At 43.3% G+C, this 17,642-nt stretch overlaps 1 protein-coding gene across 1 annotated transcript in view; it reads left to right on the top strand.

Annotated features, from left to right (window-relative positions):
• The first annotated feature begins 1,299 nt into the window (after window positions 1-1,299).
• rassf4a (Ras association domain family member 4a) overlaps window positions 1,300-17,642 on the top strand; it is a 79,576-nt gene continuing 63,233 nt past the window's right edge. Inside the window, exon 1 of the mRNA XM_020481381.2 lies at window positions 1,300-1,435. The gene's annotated coding sequence lies outside the window, so the exon portion shown is untranslated. The remainder of the gene's footprint in view (window positions 1,436-17,642) is intronic.

The raw sequence follows: 17,642 nt of genomic DNA, 5'->3' as shown, positions 1-17,642 counted from the left end.
GAAGTACCACGTTCATCTGTACAAATAATAGTACGCAAGTATTAACACCATGGGACCCCTCAGCTGTCATACCGCTCAGGAAGGAGACGTGTTCTGTCTCCTAGAAATGAACGTACTTTGGTGCGAAAGGTGCAAATCAATCCCAGAACCACAGTAAATGACCTTGTGAAGATGCTGGAGGAAACAGGTACAAAATAATCCATATCCACAGTAAAACGAGTCCTATATCGACATAACCTGAAAGGCCGCTCAGCAAGGAAGAAGCCACTGCTCCAAAACCACCATAAAAAGCCAGACTACGGTTTGCAACTGCACATGTGGACAAAGATCGTATTTTTTTGGTGAAATGTCCTCTGGTCTGATGAAACAAAAATAGAACTGTTTGGCCATAATGACCAGCGGTGTGTTTGGAGGAAAAAGGGGGAGGCTTGCAACCCGAAGAACACCATCCCAACCATGAAGCACGGGGGTGGCAGCATCATGTTGTGGCGGTGCTTTGTTGCAGGAGGGATTGGTGCACTTCACAAAATAGATGGCTTCATAAGGAAGGAAAATTATGTGGATATATTGAAGCAACATTGAAGCAACATCTCAAGACGTCAGTTAAAGCTTGGTGGAAAAATGGGTCTTCCAAATAGACAATGACCTCAAGCATACTTCCAAAGTTGTGACAAAATGGCTTAAAGACAACGAAGTCAAGGTATTGGAGTGGCCATCACAAAGCCCTGACCTCAATCCTATAGAAAATGTGTGGGCAGAATTGAAAAAGTGCGAGCAAGGAGGCCTGCAAACCTGACTCAGTTACACCAGCTCTGTCAGGAGAAATGGGACAACATTCACCCAACCTATTGTGGGAAGCTTGTGGAAGGCTACCTGAAACGTTTGACCCAAGTTAAACAATATAAAGGCAATGCTACCAAATACTAATTGAGTGCATCTAAACTTCTGTCCCACTGGGAATGTGATGAAAGAAATAAAAGCTGAAATAAGTCATTCTCACTACTATTATTCTGACATTTCACGTTCTTAAAATAAACTGGAGATCCTATCTGACCTAAAACAGGGATTTTTTTTTAAAGGATTAAATGTCAGGAATTGTGAAAAAAATGAGTTTAAATGTATTTGGCTACGGTGTATGTAAACCTCCGACTTCAACTGTATATTCATATAAGAGGTACGCAGCGCTGGATCCTCAGGCAACGTAAACTCGCCCACAGATGAATCTTATTGGTTTTGTCTTATCAATCAGCCCCGTTACTGGATAATATTTCTGTCAATCTCTCAACCCGGTTTCAATCCAACACCAGAATAGCGCAGGGTCAAGGAGGTTTTAAGGGAAATACGAGATAAGGGAGATACAGCGAATACCAGACTGAGACCGCCGGGTATTGGAATAATAAAAAAAAACGCTACCCTCCTTTTGCACTCTGTGATGGTAAGAGATCTGCAGTTATTGTTGGAATATATTATATTCGATAATTCCAAAGCATGCTAATGACAGCCGCTGTGTTAAATGTATGCTCATCAGTTCCTTACTATGTCAGTCGTCGTTCTTTTGTGGTTCATATAGCCACCCTACTGTCGACAATCTTCTCGTTGTTTTTTTTTTTTGTTGCTTGATCTGTCAAATGTTATACACGGTCGGCAACTGAATGAAGAAAAGAGTTTAGGAAAAAGCGCACGGATTCATGATGCTATAAGACAGAGGTAGTTAATAAAGTATGTCATTCATAAATGACTGGATAATTTAAAACATATCATAGTTGCCATGGGCTATTATGGAAAACTCTGAGGCACTGAACCGTAAAACAAAACAAACAAGCATATTAAAGCGGTTGAGCTCGACACTCCAGACTGAGATAAAAAAAAATACTGTATTTACTTTTTGATTTGATTTAGAAGCATAATCGCATTTTCAGCAGATTTTCTGTGCCTCTTCACCTACTTGTGTTTTTGGAGAAAATCCTTTTACACAAACAATAGACAGTTACCAGCTGGTCCCAGCTGGGAAGAGGAGCAGCAATTAGATGGACAGAGTCTCGCTCTGCCTGATCCAATCAATTAGTTAGTGCTCTGCTGTCTGAGGAGCCTTTGTCCACGGGGATACTGTCCTCAAAGACCTGAGCCTGTATGGCTCCACACGGCAGACATCTATAGCCTACAACAGACTAAACTAGAATAGAAGAGGAAACAGCTATAGAGTAAAATAGAATATGAAATAAGAGACATCAATAGAAGAGAATAGGAAACATCAGCAGAAAATAATAGGAGGGAGCATCAATAGAATAGACTATGAGTTATATTGTTCAAGCACTGGTGGACATTTCCCTTTGGCATCACCTCAAAGTTAACACAGGATGGATAACCACAGAACATATACTAGCAATCCTTGCTATATGAGTCACTTTACAATTCCCAGCAAGTGGGTTAACCCTATTGGGACAATGCGTTTAGGGTGCCTTTCATAGCAGTGACCTGGGTTTGCTTCCCTGCCCCACCTTCCCCTACACTGTTGTCAGAAGTGAGATGGTGGCCGTGAGGCCTTCGGAACGCATGGCTGGATGTGTGAGGGCACAGGGATGTGCCTTCCTGTTCATTGTAGTGATCCTTGCTATCTGAGCCACGTTACAATTCTCATCAAGTGGGTAACCCTATTGGTGCATAGGGTGTTTGGCTTTCACGCCAGCTACCCAGGTTTGTTTCCCTGTCTTCCCCTACAATCATATATATATATTTTTTTAAGTTGTGAGGAGCATATGCCCGGTCTGTCTCTGAAGGTCCATGTGCTGGGGTTTAATAATTCATGTAAATGGTGACAGACTTAGATGCTTTAACGTTGTGGAATATTTATACATCTATTTGAGTTTATGAATATGTATGACCATGCTGGATGATCCAGTTATCCAGTCATCTCTGTCAGGGGCCCAGTTCTCCTCTGGATTCACTATCTCTCACAACACACACACACACACACACACACACACACACACACACACACACACACACACACACACACACACACACACACACACTGTGGTCACAGAGTTAAAGGTCCCAGACCAGGGTTAATGGAATAACCCCACCTGTAGTGTCCTGTAAAATATTTCACTCCCATCAACCTGTGGAGCTAACTAAACCTCAATGAGAGAGCGAGAGATCCTCTTACCAACCAGCACCTACAGGGCTGTGACAATACATTGAATCAAGGATGATTATTGATAAAAATGGGACAAGTAATTTGATTATGTAAATTGAAACATTTTTAAATAGGACATTGTAGTGCAGTCTCCAACATTACCTCTTCTCTATATGAGTTAGATAATAGGTTAGTGTTGTTCGTCCTGCTGTGGTCGAGTCTAATGATATGAGCTGATGACAGGTGACTTTACAGATGGTTAGACTGATCATTAGTGCCAATGCAGTTTGTGATTTAACCACTAGGTGCCAGTGTCCTCCCACTAACCCCAATGAGAACCACTCAAAGACGTAGGAACACCAGTGTTGTGCGTTTAATTGATTGTCACAATGAAAAATATGGACTAATTGTTTAAGTACTCTACACCAGGGATGGGCAAACTTTTGTGGAACTCATTCGGAGTCTCAACTTAATGTTGAGAGTTAGAATAGTAGAATACTAAGGTGCAATTTCCAAAATGTTTTTTTGTTTTTCTCTTGTTATGTCAGTCAGTCCAATTGGCAACAGATTTTCACGTGAATATAAAAACATCAGCTAAAAAACATTTCCACCAAACTGACTTGTTGCGGGTAAAAATCAGTGTGTGATGATGTAGTGAACACAAAATGTACTTTTTCCGCTGAAGTTTTCATGTATCGAATAAAATCTCAAGCTCAATGTGTTTCCATCGCATTTTCAACTCTACAGATAGTTTTGTCACTAACGGTTGTGTTAAATAGCAAATGTATTCGGACAAAATGGTGCTGTAGAAAAAACACTGACTGCATTCCAAACAATTAAAAGACACATTCTCTCCCCTCAGCCCTGAAATTAAGTGGACACTTCTGATGACGTCATGACATCTGACGAGTATATACTTGCAGGACAAGGATGGAGGGAGGAAGGAATTTATTTTAAATTGCCCGGAAATTCATCACTTGTTCATCCCGCGACGATTGTGTTTTCAGCCACCGGTAGCTTGTGGTTGCTTTATACAGTGGGGCAAAAAAGTATTTAGTCAGCCACCAATTGTGCAAGTTCTCCTACTTAAAAAGATGAGAGGCCTGTCATTTTCATCATAGGTAAACTTCAACTATGACAGTCAAAATAAGAAAAACTAATCCAGAGAATCACATTGTAGGATTTTTTATGAATTTATTTGCAAATTATGGTGGAAGTATTTTAGTAACCTACAAACAGACCTGTAACTTCTTCTTTAAGAGGCTCCTCTGTCCTCCACTCGTTACCTGTATTAATGGCACCTGTTTGAACTTGTTTTTAAACTTTTTTTATGCACAGGACGTTTTTATAGTCTGTTTTATCTACTAATATAGGAAGCATAGTCATATCGGATCATGCTGAGGTGATCCTGGACACAAACTCAAAGGGTCACAGTGACAATATTAGGTGTAGTGGTTGCAGAGTCAGGTGCAGGAGGCAGGAAGTTCTGAATAGCACTTTATTCAGCACCGGGCAAAACTGTATATACAACGAAACTGAGCGTCATAAAACAAATGCCCAAAACAGGAACCAAACCAAGATCGCACTACCACACATACAAAGTGAGAATAAACAAGCCCGCACGAAGAGCAGACGGGCCTACCGACTTAAATAGCCAAACTAAAAGTCTAAACAATAAATCGGTGAAACAAATCAGACCAAACCAACAGAGAAGGGAAAAAGGTGACGACGACCTCCGAGCACCACCCGAACAGGAAGGGGAGCCACCTTCGGTAGGAGTCGTGACAGTACCCCCCCCCCCCCCCCCCCCCAGTACCCCAGTACCCCCCCCCCCCCCCCCGACACGCGGCTCCCGCAATGCGCCGACACCGGCCTCGAGGACGACCCGGAGCGTGAGGCGCAGGGCGATCCGGATGGAGGCGATGAAGATCCCTCAACATTGACGGATCCAAGATGTCCCCCACATATTTTTTTTTCACCCAGCACCTTTTTTTTTTTTTTTTTTTTTTTAAGCTTTTATTTTACTAGGCAAGTCAGTTAAAAACAAATTCTTATTTTCAATGACGGCCTAGGAACAGTGGGTTAACTGCCTGTTCAAGGGCAGAACGACAGATTTTGTACCTTGTCAGCTCGGGGATTTGAACTTGCAACCTTTCGGTTACTAGTCTAATGCTCTAACCACTAGGCTACACTGCCACTATTCCGGACCGTACCCCTCCCAGTCCACGAGATACTGCAGGCCCTCACCCGGCGTCTCGAGTCCAGAATAGCATGTACTGTGTACGCCGGGGACCCCTCGATGTCCAGAGGGGGCGGAGGGACCTCCGGCACCTCACCTTCTTGCAGGGGACCAGCTACCACCGGCCTGAGGAGAGACACATGAAACGAGGGGTTAATACGATAATAGTAAGGGAGTTGTAATCTATAACACACCTTGTTTATTCTCCTCAGGACTTTGAAGGGCCCCACACACTGTGGCCCCAGCTTCCGACAGGGCAAGCGGAGGGGTAGGTTTCGGGTCGAGAGCCAGACCCTGTCCCCCGGTACAAACACGGTGGCCTCACTGCGGTGGCGGTCAGCGCTCCTCTTCTGCCATCCACTTGCTTGCTTGAGGGATTCCTGGACGGCCCTCCAGGTCTCCTTGGAGTGCTGCACCCACTCCTCCACCGCAGGAGCTTCGGTCTGACTCTGATGCCACCCACCAGGACCGGCTGGTAGCACAACACGCATTGGAATGGTGACATGTCCGTGGAGGAGTGGCGGAGTGAGTTCTGGGCTAACTCCGCCCATGGTACGTACCTTGACCACTCCCCTGGCCGGTCCTGGCAAATACGACCGCAGAAACCTACCCACCTCCTGGTTCACTCTCTCCACCTGTCCATTACTCTCGGGTGATAACCATAGGTCAAGCTGACCGATGCACACCGAACAGGAAGAGACATAGATCCTAACGTCCCTGGCCAAGGTGGGCCACCAGTACTTCCCCCTATGACTCCGCACTGTCCTTGCCACACCAGGATGACCCGAAGAAGGTAGTGTGTGGGCCCACCGAATCAATTCATCACGAACACCAAGCGGCACGTACTTACGACCTGTAGGACATTGTGGAGGTGCAGGTTCCACCCGTAACGCCCGCTCAATGTCCGTGTCCACCTCCCATACCACCGGTGCCACCAGCTAGGCTGGAAGGATGGGAGTAGGATCGATGGGCCGATCCTCCGTGTCATAGAGACGGGACAGCGCGTCGGCCTTAGTATTCAGGGAGCCTGGTCTATACAAGATGGTAAACCTAAATCGGGTGAAGAACATGGCCCACCTTGCCTGACGCGGATTCATTCTCCTAACTGCCCAGATATACTCCAGATTCCGGTGGTCAGTCCAGATGAGAAAAGGGTGCTTAGCCCCCTCAAGCCAGTGTCTCCACACCTTCAGAGCCTTTACTGCAGCTAACAACTCCCGTTCCCCCACATCATAGTTACGCTCCGCCGGATCGAGCTTCTTCAAAAGGAAAGCACAGGGGCGGAGTTTCGGTGGTGTACCCCAACGCTGTGATAGCACGGCACCCACCCCAGCCTGGGACGCGTCCACCTCCACCATGAACGCTAAAGAAGGGTCCGGGTGCGCCAGCACGGGCACATCTGTGAACAGCGCCTTCAACCGATTGAAGCCTCTGTCAGCCTCTGCCCCCCCCTTCAGCAGTGAGCTAATGGGGGCCGCTACCTGACCAAAACCCCGGATAAACTCCGGTAGTAATTGTCAAACCCTAAAAACCGCTGTTCCTCCTTCACCGTGGTTGGAGTCGGCCAATTACGCACGGCCTTAATAGAGTCACACTCCATCACCAGCCCTGAGGTGGAAATGTGATAACCCAGGAAGGAGATGGCTCGTTTGGAGAACACACACTTCTCAGCCTTGACATATAGGTCATGCTCCAGCAGTCTCCCGAGCACTTTGCGCACCAGGGACACATGCGCGGCGCTTGTGGTGGAATAGATCAGGGTATCATCGATATATACAACCACACTCTGCCCGTGCAGGTCCCTGAGAATCTCGTCTACAAAGGATTGAAAGATGGCTGGAGCATTCTTTAATCCATACGGCATGACGAGGTACTCATAATTGCCCGATGTGGTACGCGTTTTTACACTCGTCTCCCTCCCGAATACGCACCAGATTATACGCGCTCCTGAGGTCCAGTTTCGTGAAACTGCGCCCGTGAAATTATTCCACCGCCATAGCGATGAGAGGTAGTGGGTAACTAAACTCCACCGTGATGGAATTGAGTCCTCTATAATCAATACACGGACGCAAACCTTCCTCCTTTTTTTCACAAAAAATTTACTCGAGGAGACTGGTGAAATGGAGGGCCGAATGTACCCCTGTCTCAGACATTCCGTGACAACGTCTCCACCTGTGACAATGGGTACACGTGACTCTTGGGAAGCGCAGCGTTTACCTGGAGGTTTATTGCACAATCCCTCTGTCGATGAGGTGGTAATTTAGTCGCCTTCTTCTTACAGAAAGTGAGAGCCAAATCGGCATATTCAGGGGGTATGCGCACAGTGGAGACCTGGTCTGGACTCTCCACCGACGTGGCACCAATGGAAACCCCCATAAACCTACCTCCAACGTGGCACCAATGGAAACTCCCATAAACCTACCTGAACACTCCTTATTTTAGAATAAGGCTGTAACATAACAAAATGTGGAAAAAGTCAAGGAATCCGAATACTTTCCGAAGGCACTGTAAATAATATTTTATTAGAGGTTAAAGCATTTTTCTCTGTTAACTCTCAATCAACAGACAAGCTTGTTGCTCCTTTGGGAAACCTGTAAAGTGTACGCCAGGGATCTGATTATGTCATACTCAGCCACTAAGAGATGGAAAAAAAACATGAAAAGCAAAAACGTTAGAGTGTGAATTGGCAGCTGAAGAAGACTACATAAAAATTTCCACTCCTGAACTATTAAAAAAATATCAGTCCTTAGATCAACGTTGGACTCTCTCCTAAAACAGGACGCTGAAAATAAAATTTGATTTGTCTGTGGAAAGCTTTATGAACATGGCTATAAACCAGGAAAATATTTGTCTTACCTAGCTAAAAAAGACAGCAGACTCCCAGTTAATTGCTATTATTACTGATTCTGATTGCAACCATTTATATAAAAATAAATGTCTAAATTTGTAATTGAAGACATTTTATGCAAATACTTATGCCTCAGAACTGACAAATGATGCACCCAAAGTAAGATTGAGCTCCTTACTATTTCCAAAGAACAGAGGTCTCTCCTTAATGTCCCTATTACCAAGGAAGAGATAATGTTTGGAATTGAGAATTTGCAAAATGGTAGGGACCCAGGATCAGACAGGTTTTGTAGTGAGTTCTATAATGAGTTCCATGGCCTGATCCTTGAGCCATTGCTTGATATGTTTAACCAATCATTTTCAAATGAAAGTCTCCCTCAAACACTGAGGGAAGCTAACATTTCACTTATTCTCAAAAAGGGAAAATGCCCAGAGTCTTGTTCCTCATACAGACCTATTGCCCTTATGAACGTGGATAGAAAATTGCTTTCTAAAATCCTAGCCACAAGACTAGAGTTATTGCCACTAATTGTAAAAGGGGACCAAACTGACTTGATTAAGGTCCGCAACTCACATAATAATGACAGGCGTCTTCTTAATGTTATTCAAGCCTACCAACAAAGTGCTGTGGATTGTCTCCCTAGATGCTGAAAAAGCATTTGACCATGTGGAGTGGTCCTACCTATTCTTAACTCTGACTAAATTTAGTCTAGATGACAACTTTTATCAAATGTGTTATGGTTTTATTTGATGACCCTCAGGCTGCTGTCCTTACTAACGGGCTAAGGTCAAATAGCTTCTCCACACACAGAGGTACCAGCCACGGCTGTCCTTTGTCCCCTCTCCTATTTGCGCTCGCTATGGAGCCATTGGCCAAGGCCATCAGAGTAATGCCTGTCATACAGGGTCTACTCATTGGTTACGTTCATCATAAAATAAGTTTGTATGCTGAAAATGTTTTGATATTGCAGCTGCCAGGTTCTATGGGGGGCTTTGATCTACCCAATATTAGGTTGTGGTGGTGGTGTGCCCACTTACGTTATATTTCTGACTGGATCACAAATGTTGACTCCTCAGTTTGGTTAGACATTGAGACTTATTTTTAAAATACCCCTTGCAGGATCTTTTATTTTTCAGAAGCTTCAAGTCAGTAAAAGATTACTGCAATAATCCACTACTCTTAACAAACTCAAAGCAAGTTCAACGTTTTTTGGGAAGGTCCAAACTAACCTCTACTCTTACCCCGATTCTTAACAAACCAGATTTTGTACCAGGATTGCTGGATGCTGGCTTTAACATTTGGCTTAATTAAGGGCATAGGCAGACTAAATCATTTATTTGCTGATACGATTTTATTGTCATTTGAGCAGATGGTTGAGAAATATTGACTCCCAAAGCAGGACTTTCTCCGTTTTCTACAAGTAAGACATTATATTTAGAAGAGCACCACCTTGATTGGCAACCCTGATGGAAAGAATGCCTTTTTTTACAAAGGGAAATGTCTGTAAGTTTATTTTACGATCCTTTAAGGTCCTTTTCTACTGCTTTTCTGCAAGTGTGGGAGAAATAATTGCCTGTTACTATTGACTAGGAGATGTGGGAGGACATTTGGAAATACCCCAAAACAATATCTATCTGTAATTGAACTAGAGTAATCCAATTAAGAATAATACACAGATTGCATATACAGTGCCTTGCGAAAGTATTCGGCCCCCTTGAACTTTGCGACCTTTTGCCACATTTCAGGCTTCAAACATAAAGATATAAAACTGTATTTTTTTGTGAAGAATCAACAACAAGTGGGACACAATCATGAAGTGGAACGACATTTATTGGATATTTCAAACTTTTTTAACAAATCAAAAGCTGAAAAATTGGGCGTGCAAAATGATTCAGCCCCCTTAAGTTAATACTTTGTAGCGCCACCTTTTGCTGCGATTACAGCTGTAAGTCGCTTGGGGTATGTCTCTATCAGTTTTACTTTCGCAAGGCACTGTATCCCCAAATCACAGACATTATTTTAGCTCCTCCTCCTCCTCTCATCAGTGTCTCAAATATAAAAGTGATACAGGCCCCCAAACACATGGTTTATGGTTATGTTCCAAATTACAAAGATACTTGTCTAATGTGCTTCAAGAAATTGAAAAAATCCTAGGTGTTGAGCTAGAATTGGATCCAGTTTCTTTGTACACTATCAACTGCATGGTTTCCTGAGTTGTAGTGGGACGACCACACACCATATCATCGCTTGACTCCAAGTTTACCTCGATATGATGGTAATTATGTCAGTATTTGCGCATAAAGGTATTTCCACCGCCATTTCTCGTGTAATTAAATTCAAATAAAATGAAGTTGTATTTGTCACATGAGCCGAACACAACAGGTTGTAGACCTTACCGTGAAATGCTTACTAGCCCTTAATCAACATTGCCGTTTTAAGAAAATATTTACGAAACAAACTAAAGTAAAACCTTTTTATGTAACACAATAAAACAACAATAATAAGGCTATATGCAGGGATACAGGTTAGTCAAGGTAATTTGTACATGTAGGTAGGGGTAAAGTGACTATGCATAGATAATAAACAGTGAGTAGCAGCAGTGTAAAAACAAAGAGGGGGAGAGGTCAATGCAAACAGTCCGGGTGGATATTTGATTAATTGTTCAGCAGTCTTATGGCCTCGGGGTAGGAGTTGTTAGACTTGACCTAGACTTGGTGCTCCGGTACCGCTTGCCGTGTGGTAGAAGAAGGAACAGTCTATGACATAGGTGACTGGAGTATTTGACAATTGTTTTGGGCCTTCCTCTGACACGACTAGTATATAGGCCCTGGATGGCAGGAAGCTTGGCCCCAGTGATGTACTGGGCCGTACGCACTACGCTCTGTAGCGTCTTACGGTTGGATACAAGGCAGTGATGCAACCGGTCAGGATGCTCTCGATGATGCAGCTGTATACATTTATGAGGATCTGGGGATCATGCCAAATCTTTTCAGTCTCCTGAGGGGGAAAAGGTGTTGTCGTGCCCTCTTCACAACTGTCTTGGTGTCTTTGGACCATGATAGTTCATTGGTAATGTGGACACCAAGGAACTTGAAACTCTCGACCCGCTCCACTACAGTCCCATCGATATGAATGGGGGCATGTTCCTTTGTCTTGTTCACGTTGAGGGAGAGGTTGTTGTTTACCACCGCACTGCCAGGTCTCTGACATCCTCCCTATAGGCTGTCTCATTGTTGTCGGTGATCAGGCCTACCACCGTTGCTTCGTCAGCAAACTTAATGATTGTGTTGGAGTCGTGCTTGGCCACGCAGTCGTGTGTGAACAGGGAGTATAGGAGGGGACTAAACAAGCACCCATGAGGAGCCCATGTGTTGAGGATCAGCGTCGCAGATGTGTTGTTGCCTACCCTTACAACCTGAGAGTGACCTGTCAGGAAGTCCAGGATCCTGTTGCAGAGGGAGTTTTTTTTCCTAGGGTCCTTAGTGATGATAATTTAAGCAGGATATCTTCTCTTTCTTGGGCACAGGGACTATGGTGGTCTGCTTGATACATATAGGTATTACAGAATCGGTCAGGGAGAGGTTGAAAATGTCAGTGAAGACACTTTCCAGTTGGTCCGTGCATGCTCTGAGTACACATCCTGGATATCCGTCTGGCCCAGCAACCTTGTGAATGTTGACCCGTTTAAAGGTCTTGCTCACATCGGCTATGGAGAGCGTGATCGCACAGTTATCCGGACCAGCTGGTGCTCTCATGCATGCTTCCGTTTTGCTTGCCTCAAAGTGAGCATAAAAGGTATTTAGCCTGTTATGTCACTGTGCAGGTGGCATTTGAGGACATAGCGGGATTTCTTATGTGTCCGAATTAGTGTCCCGCTCTTTGAAAGTGGCAGCTCTAGCCTTTAGATCGGTTGTTGATGTTGCCTGTAATACAGTACATGGCTATTGGTTGGGATATGTACAGTTGGAGGCGGAAGTTTACATACACTTAGGTTTGAGTCATTAAAACTTATTTTACAACCACTTCACAAATCTCTTGTTAACAAACTGTAGTTTGGGCAAGTCGGTTAGGACATCTACCTTGGTGCATGAAACAAATAATTTCCAACAATTGTTTACAGACAGATGATTTCTCTTATAATTCACTGAATCACAAATCCAGTGGGATAGAAGTTTACATACACTAAGTTGACTGTGCCTTTAAACAGCTTGGAAAATTCCAGAAAAGTATGTCTTGCTTTAGAAGCTTCTGATAGAACAATTGACATAATTTGGGTCAATTGGAGGTGTACCTGTGGATGTATTTCAAGGCCTACCTTGAAACTCAGTGCCTCATTGCTTGACATCATGGGGAAATGAAAAGAAATCAGCCGAGACCTCAGAAAAAAATTGTAGACCTCCACAAGTCTGGTTCATCCTTGGGAGCAATTTCCAAATGCCTAAAGGTACCACGTTCATCTGTACAAACAATAGTATGCAAGTATAAACACCATGGGACCACGCAGCCATCATACCGCTCCGGAAGGAGACGTGTTCTGTCTCCTAGAGATGAACATACTTTGGTGCGAAAAGTGCAAATCAATCCCAGAACCACAGCAAAGGACCTTGTGAAGATGCTGGAGGAAACGGGTACAAACGTATCAATATCCACAGTAAAACGAGTCCCTATATCGACATAACCTGAAAGGCCGCTCAGAAAGGAAGAAGCCACTGCTCCAAAACCGCCATTAAAAAAAGCCAGACTACGGTTTGCAACTGCACATGGGGGAAAAGATCGTACTTTTTGGAGAAATGTCTTCTGGTCTGATGAAACAAAACTAGAACTGTTTGGCTATAATGACCATCATTATGTTTGGAGGAAAAAGGAGGACGCTTGCAAGCCGAAGAACACCATCCCAACCATGAAGCACGGGGATGGCAGTATCATGTTGTGGGGCTGCTTTGCTGCTTGAGGGACTGGTGCACTTCACAAAATAGATGGCTTCATAAGGAAGGAAAATTATGTGGATATATTGAAGCAACATCTCAAGACATCAGTCAGGAACGAAAGCTTGGTCGCATATGGGTCTTCCAAATGGACAATGTCCCCATGCATACTTCCAAAGTTGTGGTAAAATGGCTCAAGGACAACGAAGTCAGGTATTGGAGTGGCCATCAGAAAGCCCTGACCTCAATCCTATAGAACATCTGCGGGCAGAACAGAAAAAGCGTGTGCAAGCTAGGAGGCCTACAAACCTGACTCAGTTACACCAGCTCTGTCAGGAAGAATGGGCCAAAAGTCACCCAACTTATTGTGGGAAGCTTGTGGAAGGCTACCCAAAACATTTGACCAAAGTTAAACAATTTAAAGGCAATGCTACCAAATACTAATTGAGTGTATGTAAACTTCTGTCCCACTGGGAATGTGATGAAAGAAATAAAAGCTGAAATAAGTTATTCTCTTATTATTCTGACATTTCACATTCTTAAAATAAAGTGGTGATCCTAACTTTTTACTAGGATTAAATGTCAGGAGTTGTGAAAAACTGAGTTTAAATGTACTTCGCTAAGGTGTATGTAAACTTCCATCTTCCACTGTATGTACTCTCACTGCGGGTGAAAGCATGAATGCATTGATGAAGCTGGTAACTGAGGTGGTATTCTCCTTAATGCCATTGGATGAATACCGAAACATATTCCAGTCTGTGCTAGCAAAACAGTCCTGTAACGTAGCATCCGCATCATCTGACCACTTCCATATTGAGCGAGTCACTGGTACTTCTTGCTTTAGTTTTTGCTTGTAAAAAGGAATCAGGAGGACATAATTATGGTCAGATTTGCCAAATAGAGGGCGAGAAAGAGCTTTGTGCACTTCTCTGTGTGTGGAGTAAAGGTGGTCTAGAGTTTTATTTTTTTTTATTTTTCTCCCTCTAGTTGCACGTGACACTTTTTTGTGGCCCCCACTCCCATCAAAGTTGTGCAACAATATAACTCATTAACTCTATATAGCTCTAACTCTATAAAGCTCTGTCTATTACCCAGGTTGTCACTCTCAGAAAGACGAACAGATTTGACCTTATGAATTGGTCAGCCTCTTGTCCCTCTGTGCACTCTGCTCTCTGTCCTGCCTATCTCTCTCTTCCTCTTTCTCTCTCCCCCTCTCTCTCAGCTCTCTGCTTATCTCTCTTCCCTCTCTTCTCCTCCTTCTTTGTCCCCACTTCTCTGCCCTCTGTCACAAAACACGTTCTACAGGAAACAAGTGTTTTAAAATAAATCAGTTTAGCCAACTCCAGGACACAGAGGCTTTACTGGTGTCATAGGTTAGTGTTACTCCAGGTCAGGGTAGATTACGTAATACCTCACACAGTGGGCCGGGACAGTATGTGGATTAGTAATTATTGAGAGACCGTAATTTAGTTTTAGTATCTAGTGATGCTTTATTCCATGTTGCAGCCCTGTTGTGTTTGTGTGTGTGTGACCCCAGATGGCCTGGTAAAGTAGGTTCAAGTAGGTTTCACAGGAGCCCTGTAGTTTACTAGAAACCATGTGACTGGGAGCTGACTGGATATGGGCATGCCGGAAACAAGCAGTGGAGGGACAAAGGCACTGTGTGTGTGTGTGTGTGTGTCCCTCACCCCTTGTTTCCTGCATGCCCATATCCAGTCAGCTCCCAGTCACATGGTTTCTAGTAAATCACACTCTCCAAATAATAAAAACATGTATCTGATGATTTATGCATATGTACCAGTGGAGGCTCCTCAGGGGGGACCATCCTCCTCAGTGAATTTCAGAGAAATGTAAATACTGAACCATTAACCATCGAATTTTAGATAAAACTATACTAAATATATTCACATCACCAAATAATTGATAAGACACTTTTGCAATGATGGTCTACAGTAGCCTCAACAGCACTTTGTAGGGTAGCACCATGGCATAGCCAGAGGACAGCTAGTTTCAGTTTCCCAGTTTCCTCTGGGTACATTGACTTCAATACAAAACCTTGGAGGCTCACCCCCTTCTATAGACTTACACAGTAATTATGACAACGCCCTCCAACCTGTCAGTTCCCGCTGCAGGAGCTCTGATATGTTATCCACCCAATCAAAGCACCAGAAAATGAATCTAGTACTGAAAGCGTAAGCTACAGCTAGCTAGCACTGCAGTACATCAAGTATAGTGAATAGTTGACGCAAAGAGAGAGAAAGACAATAGTTGAACAGTTTTAAATAAATGAATTCCTTCAAAAATTAGGAAAGAAGCCCGAAAGAAAGAGGCTGCGTTTCAAACACGTAAAAGACACACTCTCCTCCACTTACACTTGTGTTATGCCTTGGGGGAATCCCTGATGGCCATTTTTACCGTCGGTCCAAACAATTAGCCAAGCAAGGGAAGTTGGCAAAGTAAGCCCCTCAGCCCTCGTTTCTGATCGAGTGTGTGAGTATACAATTCTATTCACTCCGGGGCCTGAAATACACCATCAATTCAATATGGAAAAGTCAATATACAAGTGTAAGCAAAAACAAATTTAAATAAGTTAGAAATTGAACTACCAGTGCATATGACGTCGCAAAAGGGTATCCCTTTTTTGTGGGATACCCATAAGGCAATTCTAGGTCTTGTGGCATATTTTGGTTAACTATCCCCAATTCAATGGAATTGCAACCCTCTGCACGCATTCTTCCATCACATGTACAGCTGATTCTCAAGATCTTGCACACTAATGAGATGTTATTGAGCCCACACTACTACCCTGCCTGATCCAAGGACAACATGCTTTCCGGTAAGTTTTGATTACAATAGTGGGTGTGGCGAATATATTTTACACGACATACATGATTTTTTGGGGTAAATAGTAGTAGCCTAAATAGCCTAAATCCTTTCTAACTTGTTAACAATTTCTGCTAGTTAGTTTTGCTACCATGTGAGTTTTAGCTTGCTTGAGCCTGATAACTGGGGAGTGTTAATTCACCTGTTTCCATATGTGTCATTTTAAAACATTTATCTTATGAAGGAGTTGTTTAATCTAATTGCTTAACTATTTATCTGTACATGAATTTTTGCCTCATTCATTTCTAATCTTTACAGGAAAATGCCATGGACACTATCTGATGTGTGGAGATATTTCACTGCAGCTAATTGTAGAAGGAAAAGCTGTGTACATTTGCAAATACTGTGCCAAATCGTATGTGCGAAATTCAACAAAGATGCAGAATCATCTGGCCAAGTGCATAAAGTTCCCTCAGCACTCACAACAAGCAGCATCTGGAAAAAGTCTCTACTTCTATTTGAGGTGAAAATTATGAATCAGACACCTTATCCATAGGAACAGCTCATGGTCCTCCTGGAATCAGAAGGTTTTTTTGACTCAATGGAGGAACATAGTCAGAGAAATACTGGTGAATGTCTTGCTCGAACAGTGTATGCAACTGGTTCACCTCTGATGCTCACAGGCAATGTGTATTGGAAGAGATTTCTGAATGTTCTTCGCCCAGCATACACACCTTACAACCAGAGATGCTTTATCTACTCATTTGCTGGATGCAGAGTTCAACAGAGTTCAAGTTAAGGTCAAGCAAATCATAGAGAAAGCGGACTGTATTGCAATCAAGTCTGATGTTCGTGGGCAAGAAATAATTAACTACATCATCTCCACCCCTGAACTAGTATTCTACAAGAGCACAGACACAAGGGACAACAGACACACCAGTCTCTACATTGCAGATGAGCTGAAGGCAGTCATCAATGACCTTGGACCACAGAAGGTATTTGGACTGGGAGTCGTTTGTTTTATTTTGTAAAGTGGTGTCTTGCATCATACAACACAATACAATGCAATTGACAGTCACCTATTGGGCCCGTGGTGTTACAGACCAAGTAAAATGACAAGCACTTCATAAATCGTCTTAGGGATAGGTGTTCGGTCAACGGGATAGTTGTAAATCATGCAGCACCTTATCGCAGATTTTAGAGAAACAACAAATGTCGGTACATATAAGTGTCCTATATCGGCTGAAAGCTTAAATCCGTGTTAATATAACTGCATTGTCCAATTTACAGTAGCTATTACTGCGATATAACACAATATAACAGAGATAACGTGAAGTGTCGTTTTGTTAGATAAAATCCTTTTTTATATCCTAAAAAGGTCCATATAGCATGCATGATCGATTTTGTATTTCCACTCGTTCATTATGCAAAGAAAGGAATCTGTGAATATCTAACCCTAAACTTTGTTTCAACCAGTCAAATCACGTTCGTATGTATTCCTCAGAGATCCTCGAACATAGCCAGACTTCACTATATCATTAGGGGTATAGTATATCCTATAGGACACCAAATTTGGTCAGAGAGTGACGCCTTTATGGCACAACGATGACGCGGGCAGTCTTCACTTGATCAACTCTAACTTTGTCAAATAAGCACCAATCGGAGTCAAAT

Source organism: Oncorhynchus kisutch, linkage group LG4 (genome assembly GCF_002021735.2).
Source record: "Oncorhynchus kisutch isolate 150728-3 linkage group LG4, Okis_V2, whole genome shotgun sequence".
NCBI lineage: Eukaryota > Metazoa > Chordata > Actinopteri > Salmoniformes > Salmonidae > Oncorhynchus > Oncorhynchus kisutch.
The sequence above is the reverse complement of the archived record's forward strand: the minus strand, read 5'-3'. Positions and strand labels throughout refer to the sequence as shown.